Source organism: Sapajus apella, unplaced genomic scaffold (assembly GCF_009761245.1).
Source record: "Sapajus apella isolate SASKATOON/1434 unplaced genomic scaffold, GSC_monkey_1.0 scaffold33, whole genome shotgun sequence".
NCBI lineage: Eukaryota > Metazoa > Chordata > Mammalia > Primates > Cebidae > Sapajus > Sapajus apella.
Window position 1 is genome coordinate 20515443 of NW_022436973.1, and position 7725 is coordinate 20523167.

The 7725-nt window shown below is 44.3% G+C and overlaps 1 pseudogene across 1 annotated transcript; it reads left to right on the forward strand.

Annotated features, from left to right (window-relative positions):
- The first annotated feature begins 1209 nt into the window (after positions 1 to 1209).
- LOC116562938 lies at positions 1210 to 3434 on the forward strand (annotated as a pseudogene). The gene has a single exon (XR_004274141.1). The product of XR_004274141.1 is annotated as a nucleolar GTP-binding protein 1 pseudogene (transcript).
- The last annotated feature ends 4291 nt before the right edge of the window (positions 3435 to 7725 follow it).

Below are 7725 nucleotides of genomic sequence, written 5' to 3' on the forward strand. Positions count from 1 at the left end.
AAGAGTGGATATAGAATATCCTTTATTTCTTTCTCTTGTCTTATTGCCCTGGGCAGAACTTCCAATCCTGTGTTGGCTAGGACTGGTGAGAGAGCATCCTTGTCTTGTGCCAGTTTTCAAGAGGAATGCTTCCAGCTTTGGCCCATTCAGCATGATACTGGCTGTCAGTTTGGCATAAATGGCTCTTATTATTTTGAAGTACGTTTCCTCAGTACCTAATTTATTGAGAGTTTTTAACATGAAGGGATTTTGAATTTTATTGAAAACCTTTTCTGTGTCTATTGAGATAATCATGTGGTTTTTGTCTTTAGATGTCTTTATGTGACAGATTACATTTATTGATTTGCATATGTTGGACCAGCCTTGTATGCCAGGGATGAAGCCAACTTGATCATGGTGGATAAGCGTTTTGATGTGCTGCTGTAATTGGTTTGCCAGTATTTTAGTGATAATTTTTGCATCAATTTTCATCAGGGATATTGGCCTGAGGTTTTCTTTTTTTGTTTTATTTCCACCAGGTTTTGGTATCAGGATGATGCTGGCCTTATAGAATGAATTAGGGAAGAGTCTCTCCTTTTCAATTATTTGGAATAGTTTCAGAAGAAAGGATATCAGCTCCTCTTTGTATTTCTGGTAGAATTCAGCTGTGAATCCATCTGGTCCTGGGCTTTTTTTGGTTGGTAGGCTATTTATTATTGCCTCAATTTCAGAACTTGTTGTTGTTCTATTCAGGGATTCAGCCCCTTCCTGTTTCAATCTTTGGAGGGTGTATGTGTCCAGGAATTTATCCATTTCTTCTAGATTTTCTAGTTATTTGCATAGATGTGTTTATAGGATTCTCTGATGGTTGTTTGTATTTCTGTGGGGTCAGTGGTGATATCCCCTTTATCATTTTTTATTGTGTCTATTTGATTATTTTCTATTTTCTTAGAGGAAGTCAAATTATCTTTGTTTGCAGAGGACATGATCCTACATCTAGAAAACCCCTTCATCTCAGCTCCAAAGCTTCTTAAGCTGCTAAGCAACTTCAGCAAAGTCTCAGGATACAAAATCAATGTGCAAAACTCACAAGCATTCCTATATACCACCAATAGACAAGCAGAGAGCCAAATTATGAATGAACTCCTCTTCACAATTATGACAAAGAGAATAAAATTCCTAGGAATACAGCTAACAAGGGAAGTGGCAGGAGCATCCAGTCCCTGCGTGCACACGGCAGCCGGCATGGCACACTACAACTTCAAGAAAATTACAGTGGTGCCGTCTGCCAAGGACTTTATTGACTTGAAATTGTCAAAGACTCAACGGAAGACTCCAGCTGTTATTCATCAACATTACCAAATTCATCACATTGGACATTTTTACATGAGAAAAGTCAAATTTACTCAACAGAATTACCATGATAGACTTTCACAAATTCTAACAGATTTCCCTAAGTTGGATGACATTCATCCGTTCTATGCTGATTTGATGAATATTCTCTACAACAAGATCACTACAATTTGGCTCTGGGGCAAATAAAAGTTGCCAAAAATTTAGTGGACAATGTTGCTAAAGATTACCTTCTGATGAAGTAGGGCGACTCCCTCTACTGCTGCAAGCATCTGAAGCATGCGGCCCCCCGGGCGGATGTGCACTATGATCAAGAGGCAGAAGCAGAGTTTGGCGTATTTAGAGCAAGTGTGTCAGCATTTATCCCATTTGCCAACCACTGTTCCAAATACCAGGACTCCGCTTTTGTGTGGGTACCCAAATGTTGGGAAGTCCAGCTTCATCAATAAGGTGACGAGAGCAGATGTGGATGTCCGGCCCTATGCGTTCACAACCAAGCCTCTGTTGGGCACATGGATTCTAAGAATCTATGTTGGCAGGCTGTAGATGCTCCTGGGATCCTGGACCACCCTCTGGAGTACAGGAACACCATCGTGATGCAGGCCATCACCGCCCTGGCCCATCTCCGTGCTGCAGTCCCGTACGTGATGGATTTGTCTGAGCAGTGTGGGCACGGGCTGAGGGAGCAGCTGGAACTCTTCCAGAACATCAGACCTCTCTTCATCAACAAGCCTCTTATAGTTGTAGCCAACAAGTGTGATGTGAAGAGAATAGCTGAACTTTCTGAAGATGATCAGAAAATATTTACAGATTTGCAGGCTGAAGGATTCCCTGTAATAAAGACCAGCACCCTGACTGAAGAAGGTGTTATTAAAGTTAAAACAAAGGCTTGCGATAGGCTTTTGGCTCATCAAGTGGAAACCAAAATGAAGGGAAATAAAGTGAATGAGGCGCTGAATAGACTGCACCTGGCTGTCCCAACCAGGAGGGACGATAAGGAGAGGCCCCCTTTGATCCCTGAAGGGGTGGTGACACGCAGGAAGAGGATGGAAATGGAGGATCCCAAGAAGAAGAGGGAACGAGATCTTGAGCTGGAAATGGGAGATGATTATATTTTGGATCTTCAGAAGTACTGGGATTTAATGAATCAATCTGAAAAACATGATAAGATACCAGAAATCTGGGAAGGCCATAATATAGCTGATTATATTGATCCAGCCGTCATGAAGAAATTGGAAGAATTAGAAAAAGGAGAAGAGCTGAGAACAGCTGCCGGAGAGTATGACAGTGACTCAGAGTGAAGGTGAGGAGATGCTGGAAATCTGACAGCAGGCAAAGCAGATTAGAGAGAAAAAGAAGTTGAAAATTCTGGAGTCCAAAGAAAAGAATACACAGGGACCCTTGAACTGCTAAGAAGTTTCAGAGAACAGTTTTGGAGAATGAGTCGCGTAGTCTTGGTGTTGACATGGACAATAAAGGCGACGCCCACTACTCAGTCCAGGCAAGACGATCCCGGAGCATCACTAGGAAAAGAAAGGGGAAGACTCTGCTCCCCACTCCTCTGTGGCCTGGAGTCGGAGTTGCCCTCAAACTCCACGTGACGTTTCTGGTCTTTGGGATGTCAAGATGGTGAAGAAAGCCAAGATTATGATGAAGAATGCTCAGAAGAAGATGAATCGGTTAGGGAAGAAAGGGGAGGCGGATAGACATGTGTTTGATATGAAGCCCAAGCACTTACTCTCTGGAAAGAGGAAAGCTGGCAAAAAGGACAGGAGATAGGGGCCCTGCGTTGGTGTGGCTTGGTGAGGCTGTTGCTGTTTATTATTTGCTCATTTGGTACAGTATGGTTTCATGAATTTGGAGTTATCTATAAACTGAAAAAGACAAAGAAAATCAGTAAAGCACTTGTTGCTTTGCTGAAAACTATGGTTAACCCTATATAGATGTGGGAAATGTTTGTCACTGCACAATATTACAAATATTTTGAGTAGACAATGTTTCTACATTTAATGGAGTATCTATCAATTGCTTCAGATTTTCAGAACTGGGAAGATTTACTGGTGTAACTGGGTTATTTTTGGGAGAAAAACCTTATTTTCTTTAGAAGAATATCACTAACATTGATTTGACTTCTTAATAGCAAAGGTATTTAATTTTCTGAAAAGATTTTCAACTAACTTAAAAACTTCATTCTCCAAGCATGATCTACACAGTTTGACAAACATAATAAGAGAAATTTAAAAGGTTTCTTCAGCGTTGCGATAATCACCTTAGGTCTATAAGTCTGTTTAATCCTTACAATAACTCTAGGAGGAATATGCTAACTCCATTTTAAAGATGAAGAAACTGTGGCTTAGTCAATTGCCCAAGTTTAGACAGTTAGTAAACAGTGAACAAAGATTTGAACTTGGGAAGTATAACTCCTGTACCCACAGTCCCAGCCCTATGCTGCACACACACCAACATTAACAGCTGAAAATACTCCCAGTAACTGAGTTGACTGACTTGCTATATGCTGTTATCGGCAACATAGTAGTTAGCAATTGGTGGCAGCTATTATGAATAATGACTTTTGCTTTAGATAAGTTGATTTATAGAGTATTTTTCTGGCAGAAATTTGAAACCAGAGAACTGTTGATTATTGGATATCCTACGAGTTTTTAAATTTTTTATTTTTATTTTTATTATACTTTAAGTTCTTGGGTACATGTGCAGAACATGCAGGTTTGTTACATAGGTATACACATGCCATGGTGGTTTGCTGAGTTTGTTTGTTTTTTTTTTTTTAATAGAGATGGGGCCTCACTATGTTGCCCAGGCTGGTCTTAAACCCTGAGCTCAAGCAATCCACATGCCTTGGCCTCTCAAAATGCTAGAATTATAGGTGTGAGCCACCACGCCTGGCTATTTTTTTTTTAATCATAAAATATATGAAAAAAGTTACTATGTCAGTAAAAATTCTCTTCATACCAGAATTTTGCATACTATAGAAACAGATTATTATTGAACTTAGAACATCAAGTTTTTGCCTGAAAAATTATTTCTACTTATCAAGAGATGTTCTTGAATGGAAGTGAACATTATGTCCAAGGCACTGATCTTTCATAAAAATAAAATGGAGAAAAATGCTTTTTGTAAAATAAGGACATTGACCTCATCATTGTCTACTCTTCCTATGTTGTGAGTGAAATTCTGATTAAAATATGATAACATTTCAAAAAAGTTGCGTAACCTAGTATACACTTTCAAGATATAATCTTTGACTGAGGAAGACTCCGTTGAGCAAAAGTCTTTTCTATAAGGTAAACCTGACTTTCAGACCAAGACGGTGATGGTACCATCAATATTTTGCCTTAAGAAACTTAAGAACTTAATACAAAAATTTAAATGTACTACTTTTAAAGGAAAGCCACCAGCAATTTCTAAACTTAAAGCAGGAAGATGAAAGGATGGAATAAATTTTACCTTATGTTCTACAATTCTAAGAGAAACATGAGCCCAACTCCAGGGTTTGCACACAGTCATGCCAGTGTGATCTGGGGAGGAATCCCGAGGCTCCAGCTCTGGGCTTCAAGTTTTGATCCCTCAGCCTTGGGTACAGGAGGGGGATTGATGCTGCTGCTGCAGGGTTTCCTGGGGTCTGACCACACCAACTCATCAGATCTCATTGTTACCTTCCATTCTCCTCTCTGAGTTCTTTCCTTCAACTGTTGTGCCACTTTTACTTTGTTCAGAGGAATCATACTGGAAGGTGTAGGATGTCAAGTTCACTCTGCTTTTATTCCTTTTTGCAGACAGTTGGCAGCTGTGTGAAGACGGGAATAGAGGAGGCATGGTAGGCAGCCACAGCTTGGGTTCCCTGCAGCCCTGGCATGGAAGATAGGAACACCCACAGGGAATGTGGCCACCATGATGTCTTCCCACCATGATGACTTCACCCTGCCCCTTTCCAATGAGCCCTGCTGTCATCCTCACAGGTGTCCACTCGGTGTCTGAACGCTGGGTTTGATGCATCCGGAAAGGCATCCCTCACAGGCCTCATTGCCGGGAGCCCCCAGCAGCCAGGACAAGCCCCACAGGGGAGCTGTCTGCTTCCCCACACAGCTGTGAGGGGCTCTTTCCCACTTTCCCAGTCATTCCTGCCTTTATCTGATATTCCTAAGTACAGCTATGGAAAAGGGAAGTGCTTTGATAGCAAGTGTCAGCAGGTTGAGGATTCTGCAAAGGCATCTTGGAAAATCAAGGAAGGAGATACATGCCTAATTCTTATGCTCTGTTATCCTGGCCTCCAGCAAGACCTACCCTAGTATCAGAGAAGCCCATTGTAGATAAATATGGGCTGCCAAAAGCAAGGCAAGCCCTGGGCAAACTGCCCAACAGATGGTTCAACTCTGTGTGTACCAGCCAAGGGCCAATGTGTCAGACAGTAGCTTCTGTTTGTGCCTTAAGTCAGAGTTGTGAATATAAGATAATTGTGGGATGGCAGGGGTCCCACAGTTATGGATGTGGGATGGTTTAGTTCCATCCAAGACAAACTTAGGACATCTTCTTTCAGGGGTTTGAATACACAGCTTTCTCTGCTGCCCCCTCAAAGCCTTGGCCAATGGAACTGAGTGGTGAGAAGGGTGAAGGGCTTTAGACAGGAGGGAAGGAATGTCCGTGCATGGCTCAGAGAACGGGGACCCTAGCCGAGATCTTGGTGCTTTGGCCTGCAGATAGCATCAGAAGCCAGCCCAGGAAGTGGGCCAGTGGCCTTGTACAGAGGGCTTGTGGTGGCTAAATGTATGTGTCAGTCTTACTAGGCTAAGGGATACTCACCAGCTGGTAGAACAAGATTCCTAGGTGTGTCTGTGAGGCTGCCCGCGGGAGATTAGCACTGGACTCAGTGGACTAGGTGAAGATCTGCTCTCACCATGTGGGTGGGCACCGTCCAATCCACTGAGGGCGAATCCCCTCCCTCTACTTGAGCTAGGACATCCATCTTCTTGGACATCTGTGCCCTGGTGCTCAGGCCTTCAAATCCTGGGACTTAACCTGACCCCCCCAGTAAGTCCCCTGGGACTTACACAGCCCCCACTCCCCCAGCGCTATCCCGATTCTCACGCTGTTGGACTTGAACTAAATTACATCACTGGCTTTCCTGGTTCTCCAGCTTGCAGCCAGCAGATGGGAGTACCTGTCAGTCTCCATAACCACATGAGCCAATTCCTAGAATAAATCTCCTCATAGCTATTGATCTGTAACTATTTATTCTCTGGAGAACCCTGACTAATACAGGGCTCTTGTTTCCCTCAGGTTCCTCAGGTCCTGAGAGGCGGAGGTGGGCCAGCAGAAGGTGAGCTTGGGAAGGCAGCCCGGGGTCATCCAAATCCTCCTGGCTCTTCAGCTTGGCAGGTTAGTTAACATTCAGAAGCCTTCATCCCCCATCCCCAAAATGGGCATGAATGACTCAGAATGCTGCCTTGAAGAAAGGGTCTATCCAGCATGGTGCGTGGAGCCCAAGCAATCAGTACTTCAGGACTTCACCCTGCCCCTTTCCAATGACCCTGCTGTCACCCTCGCAGGTGTCGCCCTTGGTGTCTGAACGCTGGGTTTGATGCCTCTGGAAAGGCGCCCCTCACAGGCCTCATTGCCAGGAGCCCCTGGTGCCACCAGCAGCCAGCAGGGAGCGCGTCCTCCGCCCGCCCACTTCTGCTCCTTCTCTCGCTGCAGGGCTGGAGACTTTAGGACAGAATGACTCCAAACCCACTCCAGCCCGCGGTGTGAGCATTTCCTGATGTGAAACCTTCAACCGCAGTCTCAAAATTGAGCTCTTCCAAGGCATAAAATAATCAGTTGAAAATCTTATGGATCCTAAAGACGTTGGCCCTGGAGAAGAGTGAGACCCGGAACGCGGGGCAGCTGCGAGCGGCCTGGGGTGCGCGGAAGGCTCCGATCTGGGGATGGCCCTTGCCAGGGACAGTGACCTGGGCTGTCTTGGAGACTCTACCTCTCCGTATGTAAGATGAGAATGCGCATACCAGCCTCAGGCATGGTTGTTTGTACATTCGTGAAATCAGACGTATTAAAGTACTACATCGATCATGGATTTTGTTGAATAGCCAAGAACAACAACAACAAAATGTTGAAAATGATGAGAGCGTGGCTCTACATTAAGAAGGGAAATAGGAGGCATGGGACAGAGGAGGAATCCAGGACAGTTCCGTAAGAAAATGTGCTTGCACTCTGCTTTTTTGTGGAGGCTCCTGTGTGCTGGGAGGCTGGCTGGGATGGGGAGCTGGTGGCAGAGAATGCTGTCTGTTTTCTTCCTCCTAACTGGAGAGAACTGCAACAGAAGACTGGGGTCATTAGGAACCAGTGGGCAGGGAGGGACACGCGTTGGCGTGGACTAGA